Raw genomic sequence first — 16,362 nt, 5'->3', positions numbered from 1 at the left:
GAAGTTGCCAATAAAGGTAAAAGTAGAAATGAATGAAATAAAAAACAAAGAAAATAAAGTAGAAAGAGTAAGTCAATTCAAAAGTTTGCTGTTTGAAGAGGTCAGTAAAGTAGACAAATCTCTCAGAAATTCAAAGAAAAAATGAGACAGTAAATGAGAAAAGTTACATAGCCACAGTTATTAAAGAGATCTTAAGACAGTACAATATAAATCTATGGGAACTAATTTAAAAATTATGAAATTAATTGTTTACTAGCAAGATATAAACTAACAAAGGAATAAAGAAGAATTGAAAATCTTGAATGAATCAATTAATGTTGACAAGATTGAAGGATTGCTTAATCTACCATTGGAAATGGAATGAGGACCAGATGGTTCTACTAGTTTTCAAGGAATAAAGAATTGCAGTATTATTTAAACTAGTTATAACCCCAGAAAAATCTGGAACTCTCCCTAATTTATTTATAATGTCAACATATTTTCAAACACTACTGTGTTAAATGTGTGAATTGTAGTACAAAAAAATGAAAAAAGAAAAAAAAACCTATTGACCATTCCTATGAGTATAGAAGCAGAAAGTCTAAATAAGGTATTTATAACTAGCTCTAGCAGTGTCTCCCAAAATATATAATGAATAAGAATATTTATTGAGGACTGCAAGGGTATTTCAATATGAGGGAATTATCAAAGAGAGTAGGAGGGGGAGTGGGAAAAAACTAGAAACAAAGTTAATTTCCACTGAAAAAGGAATGTTGAAAAATAAAATTGTAACTATCTTAATTTTATATAGCAATTAAAAAAAAACTGAGTTAAACAGCTGAATATTTGTGTATAATTATATGGACATGGAGAACATTACAGATATATATGAGATAGTTAATTTGGGTCCTTGCCCATGTGAGGTATGGGTGGGAATTGGGAAAGGCTGCTGTGGGTTAAAGAGAGTAGGAGGGGTAGGGAATAAGGGCGAGCAAAATGAAAAGGAAGAGATTTACTCCAAAACTTCACATGCATTATATTATTCCATTTATTCACGTAAAATTATATATGTAAAATAAAAAATATACTGTCTTATTAAAAAAAATAACAATAAAAATGAAAGGAAAAAAATGCCTCTAGAATGACAATAGTAATATATTCATAGATATTGAAGAAATGAAAAGAATTATAGGAGAATAAGTCTGAGTAGTTTTCCAGTCAGGAGACAGAACCACAATTATTTTAACAGAGAAAATTTAATATAAAGAATTGTAAACCAGATATTGGAGAACTGGAATCGAAAAGAGGTCATAGAAGTATCATAGAGGTATTAAACACAGGAAAAAATTACCACCCTGAGGATGGAGGGACAAAGGGAAGAACTGAGGTTAGTAAAATGTAGAAGCTTGAAGAAGAAGGGCCCATCAAGGAAGACCCAGAAATCTGAGTTGGCATGCTAGTAGACTGGTGTTGGTATGTCTGAAGGGGTACACTGAGCCTGGTTTGGGAGACTTGGAATAATTGCAAACTGGAACTAACTGTTGTTGCTATGGTAAAAAACTATTGCAGAAGTGATGCTGACAGGAACAGGAAGAAAAGAAGGGACATTTTTCCATTGTCTCCTCCAGCTTTGCAGTTTCCCTCCAGGAAACTCTCCTTATTGGCACAGCCCTGCAGGGAGCTGGCCAGCACAGGGGAAATGGATTTGGCCTATCCTAGTTACAGCATCACGTTGCAGAGAATAGATTGGTGGGTTTCAAGCTGAGAGACACTAGTTTAATAACCAGCAGATCTATGTCAATACATCTGAAAATTGAGATGGAAGACATGATTTTAGTTTAGAAAAATATAAATTGTGAAAAGGACCCCAGAAGAGAAATAAAAACCTAAAGAAGTCAAGTGCCATTAAAAAATTGAGTAAGTGGTTAAAGACTAACAGTTTAACACAATAAAAAAATTATATACACATCTACAAAGTCACAAACTCTATGAAACCTTCTAAGCGTATAAAAATCTGATATTCTTTCAGTTACTCCAAAGCATAAATGTAAGAGGAAATTCTTCCCGGAATCCACCATTCAGTCCACCCCTGTGCACTAGTTCTGATGCTCAGATACATCCATATGCTCTCCTGCTCACAACCCTCTGTGGCTCCCTATTGCCCTCAGAAGAGTTTCAGCTCCTCAACATGTGGTTCAGGACCTGCACATTTCCTCCAAGTGAACCTCATGTTCCAGCCATGTAAAATTATTTGCCAAAACACACAGGATCTTTCCCACTTTGGGCCTTTGCCCAAGCTGTTTTCTCTGCCTGTAAGATCACCCTTTCTTCAAGCACCAGTTCCAATTCCCACCCCCCTGCCAAAGTTTTACTTTGCCAAGCAGAGCCTGGTTCTCTCCAGGGACTCCCCAAACCCAGGTCCTTCCTTGTGCTCCACAAAGCTCTACCCCACTATCCCTCAGCCCAGGTCCCTTCCTCTACCCCTCTCAGGGGCCCAGCTGGGCAATGAGGTTGTCAGAATGAATCAGTAACTTCCTGCATTGTAAACTCCTATACATCTATTAATATCCACCTCAAACGGTTCTTGGATCAAGGCAGTTTGTAGAAAGTGTGAATTGTCGGGATTCCAGCCCCAGCCTCACTAGGCACTCACCAAGATGGTAGGCCAGTTGCGTTCCAACAACATCCTCTGTGTCACACTTGTTCCGCACCAGCAGCATCTGTACATTTTCCTACGAGTAGGTCTTGATTTGGGTTGACCTGGAGAAGGCGGTGACAGCGGTGGGTTAGGGCTTGGAGGATCCAGGATCCACGCCTTCATCTCCCCTCACTCACCCAACTCCAGCCTTCCACCTCCCCATTATTCCTGGAACATAGCAGGCTCTGTCCCTCCTCCTGGCCTTTGTCTTGCCAGGAATACTCTTTCTTCTCCAGGTGTTTGCTCCAGCAGTTCTCTGATCTTGGAAGTAGGGTCTTTCAGTCAGCCTCTCCCACCCTTCCCAGATGCCCCTCTCCCCCAGAATAATTTCTCCCTCCTCAGCAAATTCAGAAATTTCCTTAAAATTTATCATTATTTCTTGGCAGAACATTTTAAAGTTTATATACTTTAACCTATGCATACTGGCTTATATTTTTTATCCCCCAAGACTTTTTTCCTATATGTTTACATCTTCATTTTCCCACATAAACTAACTAACTAACTAAATAATTTAAAAGGAAATCTCCTAATATATTATTTTAATACCAAGCTCTGAGAAATAAAGCGAAAAAAGGAAAACCACAGACTAATTTTATTTATGAATATGAATGTGTCTAGTACTTTCAAAATATATATTTGTATTATTGGAGCAAATTATCTGGAAAATAAAAAAAAACTTTTATCTGTGTTATCTATACACTAAATGTAGAATGGATAAGTATTTCTACTCTCTTTTCTTTGCTAAGACACTGCTAAACTTGTACTTGTACTAATAATGGGCTATGCACACTTAGGTTGGATTGATAAACTATAATGCATGCAGTGGTTCTCAATTCTGGTCATGTATTAGCTTCATCTGTGGAGCTTTGAAAAATCCCAATTCCCAGTGCGCATACCAGATCAATTAAATCAGAACCTCTGGGGGTGAGACCCAGGCCTCAGTATCTGAGGTGAATACAATGTGAAGCCAAGTTTGCAACTACTAAATCAAATTACATAGTAGGAGGATTTTAAATTTCAGAAGTTTAGTGACTATCAGCCTAAGGTCAGCAATTGAGCTGGAAATAAATATTTTTCATAGTAGTCATCTAATATTTTAATAATTTATAATTATTTTCTTAGTGCAGGGACCTGTTAATAGCTTGAAACTTCACTGAACCAGAGAGACCATAATCGCTGCTTTGTGAAGCATGCGGCACTGTAAAATATTTTCGTATTGAAATGAAACTTTAACCATTTCCAAATTTTGAGTTAAATTTAAAAGATATGATTGTTCGTTAAACAATTTAAATGGGTATTCAAAATATTAATTACTTTCCCTAATGTTAGTCAAATCATTAGGATCACAAAATGTGAATATAATATTGGTATAGGTGATAGTTAATTTTATGTGTCAACTTGGCTAGGCCACAGTACCCAGATACTTGACAACATACCAGTCTAGATGTTACTGTGATAGTATTTTTCAGATGAGATTAACACTGAAATTAGTAGCCTTTGAGTAAAGCAGATTACCCTCCATTATATGGGTGGCCCTCATCCAGTCAGTTTAAGGCCATAAGGGAGAAAAGATGATGCCTTGAGGAAGAGGGAATTCTGCCTCCAGGCTGCCTCAGTCTTAGCTGCAACATCAGCTTTTCTCTGGGTCCCCAACCTGACAGCCTGTCCTGCAGAGTTTGGACTTTCCATCCTCCGCAATCATGTGAGCCAATTCTTACAGACAAATTTCTCTCTCTTTATATTATATACACATCCTACTGGTTGTGTTTCTCTGGAGAACGCTGATTAATACAGTATATTTAAATGTGAGGCAATTAAGGGACACTAAAAACAATTTTATTCTCATTCACAACCCAACTCCTACCCCTACTGTTTTCCAGTATAACTATAAATTAAAACTTTTAGACATTTTTTCCTCTTGTCAAAAGTATGGGATCTGTGTCTCCAACTCAGGATGTTTGCTGTTTTGGGGGACATACTGGGCCCAGTTCCCTAGGTATCTGTCTTGCCATAATGGACAGCTCCTGGTTTTAGACAGTTTCTGGCTCTGAGTGTTTTTTTTCCAGAGGGGAATTTTCAAGGTTTGGTATAAATATTCTGATCCATTTTGGGAAGAGACTAGGAGTCAGAGATTGCTTAAGATTTTTTTGCTTTTCAAAAATTTGTGTTTATTTTGTATTTCCTTGTTTTATACTCAAAAAGCCTCCAGTATTCACCACTGTGTTTAGTCTTATAAGGAATACAAAAATATTCCAGTTGCAAAGTTAATTACACTTTTGTTTACATGAGACAGTAAAATGGATGAAGCAATTTACATGAGGACATGAAGTGGGGAAATGAATATACTTTGAATCCAATCTGTTTTTTTAACTTTGGGATCTTCTGAATGAAAGTTTTGGTGCTTAATCACTTAACCAATTACTTCCATTTTTCAGTCCAAGTTGTTGTCTTTCAAGGAGAGTTTTTCAAAATGGTTGAACCATACCTTCTTTTGATGTCTTAGTTTGGGTTGCTATAACCAAATACCATAGACTGGGTGGCTTATAAACAACAGAAATCTATTTCTCACAGATCTGGAGGCTGAAACCTAAGATCAGGTTGCCAGTATGGTTGAGTTCTGATGAGGGCCCACCTCCTGGCTCATAGCGAGTTGTCTTTTTGCTGGGTCTTCACATGTTGGGAGGGGCAAGGGAGCTCTCTTTTATAAAGGAACTAACCCTATTCATGAGGGCTTTCATACGCATAACCTACCATTTCCCCAAGGCCTGCATCCTAATACCATCACCTTAGGGATTAGGATTTCAACTCATGATTTTAGGGTGCACAAATATTCATCCTATAACACATACTCTCTTTTGATTACTATGAAAATCTTACAAACCACTCTACTTCATTCCACTCACTTCTTTGGGGGGATATACCTCACAAGTTGAGAATCTTCTTGGTTGGGGGAGAGAGAAAGAAGATACAATCAAGTTAAATCTGGAATTTGTTTAAACCTTTATTTCCTGTAGTTTGTATTAAAAAAGAAGAGGAATCCTCTTCAGATGGACACGTTTTGGGGGTTTCCATCACTTCCTGAAGACTGATACCTATAATGCTTAAAATTTCAGAAGAAAACTTTTCTAATAATTCCTTAGCCTAGCATAGAAGACAGTGAGGCTCTCAGCATGTTAAGATTTAAAATATTTGCTAGCAGTAGGTTAGATTGATCTTTTCTGTACAAAGATTTAACACTCCAAGCAGACCACAGAGTGGTTTTGTCTCCTTCTCTTCTACATCTTTAGGATAGGAAGTTTTCTTCTCTCTCCTTATCCTGTCCCTTATCTAGTTGCAGTACCTGGCAAAAGAGAAAGGTCCATAGCGCACTCCCTGTAGTTCTTACATTAGAGAAGGAGGAATATTTTTGGGAAGTGCCTAATGGAACTCAGAGCTGGGGGTGGGCAGTGGGGAGGAGAGAGATTCAGAAAGACAGCTCTGCAGAGAGCTGAGGCTGGGAGGGGTGTCCCTTGGGTCCTGAACCACCTGTAGGTATCTATTAACCATGCAGCTTCCTAAGCCTCAGGTCCAGGCCTTCTAAAGCTGAGTTTCTGAGGAGGCTTAGAAATCTGCATTCTATGCAGGTGTTATTTAAGAAATATTTCTCTAGGATTACAGTAGGGTAGAACTCAGTAGAAGTCGATTAAACTAGATAAATCACTCCTGACACTCTGCCCGTCTGAAGACTCTAATTACTTGGAGTCAAAGGCTTCTCAAGCATTTTTCTGATTCCATTTGTGTGCACAATTAGCTACAAAAGCCTTTGTGTGTGTGTGTGTGTGTGTGTGTGTGTGTGTGTGTGTGTATTAAATAATGCTCCCTTCTATGCTATGTGGAGCAGTAGGAAAATAACTTCTAGTTAGGTAAGAAGTTGAAACTTGATGCCCTAAAAGCCAAAGGAGATTTTACATATATTCAACATTATTGGTTGGTTTTATTTTCTCAAATGCTATCTTATAATCTTACTTCCTGCATTTAAATGTTCCTGGGAATGATGGAGAATGAATAAAGCAGATGTTTCTCATTTTTTATCCATAAATTGTTTGCATTTTGTGTTTTCCAATTTTAATGCTGACTTTTTTGCAAATAAAGTAATTCATTTCAAAATATTTTTAAAATTTTGCTTTAACTTGTTTTCACCATGATTGATGCCATTTCTGTGATAGCAATAGCCAAATATGTCTTTACAGAACCTTTCAAAAGTTTCAGAAGCATACATTAAACAGTTTCTTCTCAATTTTAAATAATATTTTCCCTTTAATAAAGTCCTACTTTAGTTATTTAAAAATTCTGAAAAGTATAAAGAAGTAAATTAAAATTACCTGTAAATTATATCACTAATAGACTTTCAGTATGTATTATTATTATTTTTTTCGGTATGCGGGCCTCTCACTGTTGTGGCCTCTCCCGTTGCGGAGCGCAGGCTCCGGACGCGCAGGCTCAGCGGCCATGGCTCACGGGCACAGCCACTCCGCGGCATGTGGGATCTTCCCGGACCGGGGTACGAACCCGTGTCCCCTGCATCAGCAGGCGGACTCTCAACCACTGCGCCACCAGGGCAGCCCAGTATGTATTTTTATTTATACTTGCATGCATATACATTACCCATGAATTTGCCTGTATCAGCAAATATATATAGTAAGGTTGTAACATACTGTAAAAAATACTGATTCTTTCTAATTATCAGGTGATGGGTATTTTTACATGCCACTTAAAATCATCCTAAAAAACTATGCTTAATAACTGCATGATATTCCATCATATAGATTTTTTTAAACCACATTTCTATATAAAGATTAAATTAGAGTTCTCATTATTGTAACATTTTAAGAATGCATTAGGTGGTCAGTTCAAAGGCCTCTGTGAGACCGTATCTATTGTCACGACACCTTGGAACTGTTTCAAGTGTTTTCCAGTAACAGCAATCTGTGGAAGACAAAGGATACACGTAATTTTATCTCTAAAGTAGTTTCTCAACCTGTGCACTACTGACATTTTTGGCTTTTTAGCTCAATAAATCTTTAGTGTAGAGGGCTGTCTTGTGCATTGTAGGATGTTTGGCAGCATCCCTGGCCTCTACTTATTAGATGTCAGTAAGCACCGCCAACCTCCTACTCAGGTGTGGGGTGAACCACACTAGGTTGAGAACCAATGTTCACAGCAGTTGGTCTTGAGCTGTCTGTACTCATAAATCCATGCAAGCTGTGTAAATGAGTTTCTCTCTCAAGTGGGTCCTTGAAATATGAAAAAAATGTTGGAGAACTACTGTTACTGTAGTTAAAGTTATGTTTATGAGCTCTCTTTGAGGAGGGTCATTATTCTCTATGTCTGTAACTACAATCTAGCTCATTCTGCTTCATTGTAAATAATTACCAAAGGTCAAGGGACTGAAGAGAAAAGGAGAGATTCACGACTATCACCTTAGCTGAAAACATAACTCAGAACGTGTGTTCCCCTCATGCTTAGCAGCAGTCGTTTATTAAAAACATTAAATCAGATATCTCTTTAAAACCTTAGATACCTTTTCTCTTAACCTAGGTTTTTTTTTTTTTTTCAAACATCTTTATTGGAGTACAATGGCTTTACAACGGTGTGTTAGTTTCTTTTTTTACAACAAAATGAATCAGTTATATATATACATATGTTCCCATATCTCTTCCCTCTTGCGTATCCCTCCCTCCCACCCTCCCTATCCCACCCCTACAGGCGGTCACAAACCACCGAGCTAATCTCCCTGTGCTGTGCGGCTGCTTCCCACTAGCTATCTACCTTACGTTTGGTAGTGTATATATGTCCATTCCTCTCTCTTGCTTTGTCACAGCTTACCCTTCACCCTCCCCATATCCTCAAGTCCATTCTCTAGTAGGTCTGTGTCTTTATTCCTGTCTTACCCCTAGGTTCTTCATGACATTTTTTTTTCTTAAATTCCATATATATGTGTTAGCATACGGTATTTATCTCTCTCTTTCTGACTTACTTCACTCTGTATGACAGACTCTAGGTCTATCCACCTCATTACAAATAGCTCAATTTCGTTTCTTTTTATGGCTGAGTAATATTCCATTGTATACATATGTACCACATCTTCTTTATCCATTCAGCTATCGATGGACACTTAGGTGGCTTCCATGTCCTGCCTATTGTAAATAGTGCTGCAGTGAACATTGTGTACATGACTCTTTTTGAATTATGGTTTTCTCAGGGTATATGACCAATAGTGGGATTGCTGGGTCATATGGTAGTTCTATTTGTAGTTTTTTAAGGAACCTCCATACTGTTCTCCACAGTGGCTGTATCAATTTACATTCCCACCAACAGTGCAAGAGGGTTCCCTTTTCTCCACACCCTCTCAGCATTTATTGTTTCTAGATTTTTTGATGATGGCCATTCTGACTGGTGTGAGATGATATCTCATTGTAGTTTTGATTTGCATTTCTCTAATGATTAGTGATGTTGAGCGTTCTTTCATGTGTTTGTTGGCAGTCTGTATATCTTCTTTGGAGAAATGTCTATTTAGATCTTCGGCCCATTTTTGGATTGGGTTGTTTGTTTTTTTGTTATTGAGCTGCATGAGCTGCTTATAAATTTTGGAGAATAATCCTTTGTCAGTTGCTTCATTTGCAAATATTTTCTCCCATTCTGAGGATAGTCTTTTCGTCTTGCTTATGGTTTCCTTTGCTGTGCAAAAGCTTTGAAGTTTCATTAGGTCCCCTTTATTTATTTTTGTTTTTATTTCTATTTCTCTAGGAAGTGGGTCAAAAAGGATCTTGCTGTGATTTATGTCATAGAGTGTCCTGCCTATGTTTTCCTCTAAGAGTTTGATAGTTTCTGGCCTTATATTTAGGTCTTTAATCCATTTTGAGCTTATTTTTGTGTATGGTGTTAGGGAGTGATCTAATCTCATACTTTTAAATGTACTTGTCCAGTTTTCCCAGCACCACTTATTGAAGAGGCTGTCCTTTTTCCACTGTACATTCCTGCCTCCTTTATCAAAGATAAGGTGACCATATGTGCATGGGTTTATCTATGGGCTTTCTATCCTGTTCCATTGATCTATCTTTCTGTTTTTGTGCCAGTACCATACTGTCTTGATTACTGTAGCTCTGTAGTATAGTCTGAAGTCAGGGAGCCTGATTCCTCCAGCTCCATTTTTCGTTCTCAAGATTGCTTTTGCTATTTGGGATCTTTTGTGTTTCCATACAAATTGTGAAATTTTTTGTTTTATTTCTGCGAAAAATGCCAGTGGTAGTTTGACAGGGATTGCATTGAATCTGTAGATTGCTTTGCATAGTAGAGTCATTTTCACAATGTTGATTCTTCCAATTCAAGAACATGGTATATCTCTCCATCTATTTGTATCATCTTTAATTTCTTTCATCAGTGTCTTATAATTTTCTGCATACAGGTCTTTTGTCTCCTTAGGTAGGTTTATTCCTAGATATTTTATTCTTTTTGTTGCAATGGTAAATGGGAGTGTTTTCTTGATTTCACTTTCATATTTTTCATCATTAGTGTATAGGAATGCCAGAGATTTCTGTGCATTAATTTTGTATCCTGCTACTTTACCAAATTCATTGATTAGCTCTAGTAGTTTTCTGGTAGCATCTTTAGGATTCTCTATGTATAGTATCATGTCATCTGCAAACAGTGACAGCTTTATTTCTTCTTTTCCGATTTGGATTCCTTTTATTTCCTTTTCTTCTCAGATTGCTGTGGCTAAAACTTCCAAAACTATGTTGGATAAGAGTGGCGAGAGTGGGCAACCTTGTCTTGTTCCTGATCTTAGTGGAAATGCTTTCAGTTTTTCACCATTGAGGACGATATTGGCTGTGGGTTTGTCATATATGGCCTTTATTATGTTGAGGCAAGTTCCTTCTATGCCTACTTTCTGGAGGGTGTTTATCATAAATGGGTGTTGAATTTTGTTGAAAGCTTTCTCTGCATCTATTGAGATGATCATATGGTTTTTCTCCTTCAATTTGTTAATATGGTGTATCATGTGATTGATTTGCGTATATTGAAGAATCCTTGCATTCCTGGAATAAACCCCACTTGATCATGGTGTATGATCCGTTTAATGTGCTGTGGATTCTGTTTACTAGTATTTTGTTGAGGATTTTTGCATCTATGTTCATCAGTGATATTGGCCTGTAGTTTTCTTTCTTTGTGACATCTTTGTCTGGTTTTGCTATCAGGGTGATGGTGGCCTCGTAGAATGAGTTTGGGAGTGTTCCTCCCTCTGCTATATTTGGAAGAGTTTGAGAAGGATAGGTGTTAGCTCTTCTCTAAATGTTTGATAGAATTCGCTTGTGAAGCCATCTGGTCCTGGGCTTTTTTTTGTTGGAAGATTTTTAATCACAGTTTGAAGTTCAGTGCTTGTGATTGGTCTGTTCATATTTTCTATTTCTTCCTGATTCAGTCTTGGCAGTTGTGCATTTCTAAGAATTTGTCCATTTCTTCCAGGTTGTCCATTTTATTGGCATAGAGTTGCTTGTAGTAATGTCTCATGATCTTTTGTATTTCTGCAGCGTCAGTTGTTACTTCTCCTTTTTCCTTTCTAATTCTATTGATTTGAGTCTTCTCCCTTTTTTTCTTGATGAGTCTGGCTAATGGTTTATCAATTTTGTTTATCTTCTCAAAGAACCAGCTTTTAGTTTTATTGATCTTTGCTATCGTTTCCTCCATTTCTTTTTCATTTATTTCTGATCTGATTTTTATGATTTCTTTCCTTCTGCTAACTTTGGGGTTTTTTTGTTCTTCTTTCTCTAATTGCTTTAGGTGCAAGGTTATGTTGTTTATTTGAGATGTTTCCTGTTTCTTAAGGTAGGATTGTATTGCTATAAACTTCCCTCTTAGAACTGCTTTTGCTGCATCCCATAGGTTTTGGGTCGTCGTGTCTCCATTGTCATTTGTTTGTAGGTATTTTTTAATTTCCTCTGATTTCTTCAGTGATCACTTCGTTATTAAGTAGTATATTGTTTAGCCTCCATGTGTTTGTATTTTTTACAGATCTTTTCCTGTAATTGATATCTAGTCTCATAGCGTTGTGGTAGGAAAAGATACTTGATACAATTTCAATTTTCTTAAATTTACCAGGGCTTGATTTGTGACCCAAGATATGATCTATCCTGGAGAATGTTCCATGAGCACTTGAGAAAAATGTGTATTCTGTTGTTTTTGGATGGAATGTCCTATAAATATCAATTAAGTACCTCTTGTGTAATGTATCATTTAAAGCTTGTGTTTCCTTATTTATTTTCATTTTGGATGATCTGTCCATCGGTGAAAGTGGGGTGTTAAAGTCCCCTAATATGAATGTGTTACTGTCGATTTCCCCTTTTATGCCTGTTAGTATTTGCCTTATGTAATGAGGTGCTCCTATGTTTGGTGCATAAATATTTACAATTGTTATATCTTCTTCTTGGATTGATCCCTTGATCATTATGTAGTGTCCTTCTTTGTCTCATCTAATAGTCTTTATTTTAAAGTCTATCTTGTCTGATATGAGAATTGCTACTCCAGCTTTCTTTTGATTTCCATTTGCATGGAATATCTTTTTCCATCCCCTCACTTTCAGTCTGTATGTGTCTCTAGGTCTGAAGTGGGTCTCTAGTAGACAGTAAATATATGGGTCTTGTTTTTGTATCCATTCAGCCAATCTTTGTCTTTTGATGGGAGCATTCAGTCCATTTACATTTAAGGTAATTATTGATATGTATGTTCCTATTCCCATTTTCTTAATTGTTTTGGGTTCGTTATTGTAGGTCTTTTCCTTCTCTTTTTTTCTTGCCTAGAGAAGTTCCTTTAGCAGTTGCTGTAGAGCTGGTTTGGTGGTGCTGAAGTCTCTCAGCTTTTGCTTGTCCGTAAAGGACAAGCAAATTTCTCCATCAAATCTGAGTGAGATCCTTGCTGGGTAGAGTAATCTTGGTTGCAGGTTTTTCTCCTTCATCACTTTAAATATGTCCTGCCAGTCCCTTCTGGCTTGCAGAGTTTCTATTGAAAGATCAGCTGTTAACCTTATGGGGATTCCCTTGTGTGTTATTTGTTGTTTTTCCCTTGCTGCTTTTAATATGTTTTCTTTGTATTTACTTTTTGACAGTTTGATTAATATGTGTCTCGGCGTATTTCTCCTTGGATTTATCCTGTATGGGACTGTCTGTGCTTCCTGGACTTGATTAACTATTTCCTTGCCCATATTAGGGAAGTTTTTAACTATAATTTCTTCAAATATTTTCTCAGTCCCTTTCTTTTTCTCTTCTTCTTCTGGAACCCGTATAATTCGAATGTTGGTGCATTTAATGTTGTCCCAGAGGTCTCTGAGACTGTCCTCAGTGCTTTTCATTCTTTTTTCTATATTCTGCTCTGCAGTAGTTATTTTCACTATTTTATCTTCCAGGTCACTTATCTGTTCTTCTGCCTCAGTTATTCTGCTATTGACCCCATCTAGAGTATTTTTCATTTCATTTATTGTGTTGTTGATCATGGTTTGTTTCATCTTTAGTTCTTCTAGGTCCTTGTTAAAAGTTTCTTGCATTTTGTCTATTCTGTTTCCAAGATTTTGGATCATCTTTACTATCATTATTCTGAATTCTTTTTCAGGTAGACTATTTCCTCTTCATTTGTTAGGTCTGGTGGGTTTTTATCTTGCTCCTTCATCTGCTGTGTGTTTATCTGTCTTCTCATATTGCTTATCTTACTGTGTTTGGGGTCTCCTTTTTGCAGGCTGCAGGTTCATAGTTCCCGTTGTTTTCGGTGTCTGTCCCCAGTGGCTAAGGTTGGTTCAGTGGGTTGTGTAGGCTTCCTGGTGGAGGGGACTAGTGCCTGTGTTCTGGTGGATGAGGCTGGATCTTGTGTTTCTGGTGGGTAGGTCCACATCTGGTGGTGTGTTTTGGGGTGTCTGTGGACTTATTATGATTTTAGGCAGCCTCTGTGCTAATGGGTGGGGTTGTGTTCCTGTCTTGCTAGTTGTTTGGCATAGGATGTCCAGCACTGTAGCTTCCTGGTCGTTGAGTGAAGCTGGCTGCTGGTGTTGAGGTGAAGATCTCTGGGAGATTTTCACCGTTTGATATTATGTGGAGCTGGGAGGTCTCTTGTGGACCAGTGTCCTGAAGTTGGCTTTCTCACCTCAGAGGCACAGCACTGACTCCTGGCTACAGCACCAAAAGCCTTTCATCCACATGGCTCAGAAAAAAAGGGAGAAAAAGTAGAAAGAAAGTATTAGTAGAAGTAGAAAGAAAGAAAGAAAGAAAGGAGGGAGCGAGGGAGGGAGGGAGGACGGAAGGAAGGAAGGATGGAAGGAAGAAAAAAAGAAAGAAAGAAGATACAGTAAAATAAAGTAAGATAAAATATAATAAAGTTATTAAAATTAAAAAATAATTAAGAGAAAAAAAAACAAATGGACGGATAGAACCCTAGGACAAATGGTGGAAGCCAAGGTATACAGACAAAATCTCACACAGAAGCATACATATACACACTCACAGAAAGAGGAAAAGGGGAGAAAATCATAAATCTTGCTCTCAACGTCCATCTCCTTAATTTGCGATGATTCATTGTGTATTCATGTATTCCACAGATGCAGCGTACATCTAGTTGATTGTGGAGCTTTAATCCGCTGCTTCTGAGGCTACTGGGAGAGATTTCCCTTTCTCTTCTTTGTTCTCACAGCTCCCAGGGGTTCAGCTTTGGATTTGGCCCCGCCTCTGCGTGTAGGTCGCCGGAGAGCCTCTGTTCTTCTCTCAGACAGGATGGGGTTAAAGGAGCCGCTGCCCTTTTCGCGGGCTCTGGCTCGCTCAGGCCGGGGGGGAGGGAGGGGCACGGAGTGCGTGCAGGGCGGGCCTGCGGCGGCAGAGGCCGGCGTGACGTTGCACCAGCCTTTGGCGCGCCATGCGTTCTCCCGGGAGCGTTGTCCCTGGGTCCCGGGACCCTGGCAGTGGCGGGCTGGACAGGCTCCCCGGAAGAGGGTGTGGATAGTGCCCTGTGCTCGCACACAGGCTTCTTGGTGGCGGCAGCAGCAGCCTTAGCGTCTCATGCGCGTCTCTGGGGTCCGCGCTTTTAGCCGCGGCTCGCGCCCGTCTATGGAGCTCCTTTAAGCAGCGCTCTTAAACCCCTCTCCTCACACACCAGGAAACAAAGAGGGAAGAAAAAGTCTCTTGCCTCTTCGGCAGCTCCAGACTTTTCCCCGGACTCCCTCCCGGCTAGCCGTGGCGCAGTAACCCCTTCAGGCTGTGTTCACGCGCCAACTCCAATCCTCTCCCTGTGCTCAGACCGAAGCCCGAGCCTCAACTCACAGCCTCGCCCGCCCCGGCGGGTGAGCAGACGAGCCTCTCGGCTTGGTGAGTGCCAGTCGGCCTTGATCCTCTGTGCGGGAATCTCTCCGCTTTGCCCTCCGCACCCCTGTTGCTGCGCTCTCCTCCGCGGCTCCAAAGCTTTCCCCCTCCGCCACCCGCAGTCTCCACCCGCGAAGGGCTTCCTAGTGTGTGGAAACTTTTCCTCCTTCACAGCTCCCTCCCACTGGTGCGGGTCCCGTCCCTATTCTTTGTCTCTGTTTTTTCTTTTTTCTTTTGCCCTACCCAGGTACGTGGGGGGTTTCTTGCCTTTTGGGAGGTCTGAGGTCTTCTGCCAGTGTTCAGTAGGTGTTCTGTAGGAGTTGTTCCACGTGTAGATGTATTTCTGGTGTATCTGTGGGGAGGAAGGTGATCTCCGTGTCTTACTCTTCCGCCATCTTCCCGGAAGCCCCCTTAACCTAGGTTTTTATGAGCTTTTTTCCTCTGATAAAAATGTTGTGTGTTTTGTACCTTAAAGTGACCAAGACTGAAGGTAGAAATTCAGGGTTTCTGTGTGTGGTCAGGCATGTCATGTACCACACAAATCCAGGCACTGCCATTCAAAACACCTCTGATGCTGTGATATCTGCTGGAGTTGGGCGAAACTCTGCTGTAGCCCTGGGACATTCGTCTAAACTGTACTCTCTTCTCTTTTGATACTACTGAATCTAAGTGTCCTAAATTCAATGAGTCGTACTCTTGACGGTTTATTAACACTGACTGAAATGCCCTTTCACATTTGAATGTGTGATTTATTCAACATGTCTCATAGGATGTGCTTAGTTATAAAACTATTCCCTGGGTATATTTCTTGGTACTTCATAGGAGATTTCATTTTAGCAAGTGCCTGTTAATATGCGTGAAGCACTATTGGAGGCACATACTGGAAATAAGACAATGTAGTTATAGAATCATCTACTTGAAAACCAGGTCACCAAAGCTGGCAGAAGTTAAGCAAACAATATATGCAATGTTCAATTAAATAACATACTAGTAGAAAGACAAATCGTTAAGGGAGGGAAGAATTCTGACAGAAACAGGAAATGATTCGCAAGGTTGGTATTTGAATAGAAATTACAGGATGATTAGAATAAACTTTTTGACATTTTGACAGTTTAGAATGTTTATATAAAAATTGGGAGAAGGTAAATAAAAGCTGAGGAAGTGCTACAGTAATAGAAACTTGATGCTCCCTGCCACTATGGCCTATCGTTTTGGCAAACAGTACCAGTTCTTATGTGGGAATCTACCTCTTCTCTCCTTAAGCTGGGTGGGGGCTCCACCATGTCTCAGGAGTGAGGCACAAGACCTGACCCCCGA

This window comes from Aethalodelphis obliquidens, unplaced genomic scaffold (genome assembly GCF_003676395.1).
Source record: "Aethalodelphis obliquidens isolate GAN/ISIS:26980383/991018 unplaced genomic scaffold, ASM367639v1 scaffold2, whole genome shotgun sequence".
In the NCBI taxonomy this organism is placed as follows: Eukaryota; Metazoa; Chordata; class Mammalia; order Artiodactyla; family Delphinidae; genus Aethalodelphis; species Aethalodelphis obliquidens.
Note: the sequence above shows the minus strand (reverse complement) of the source record.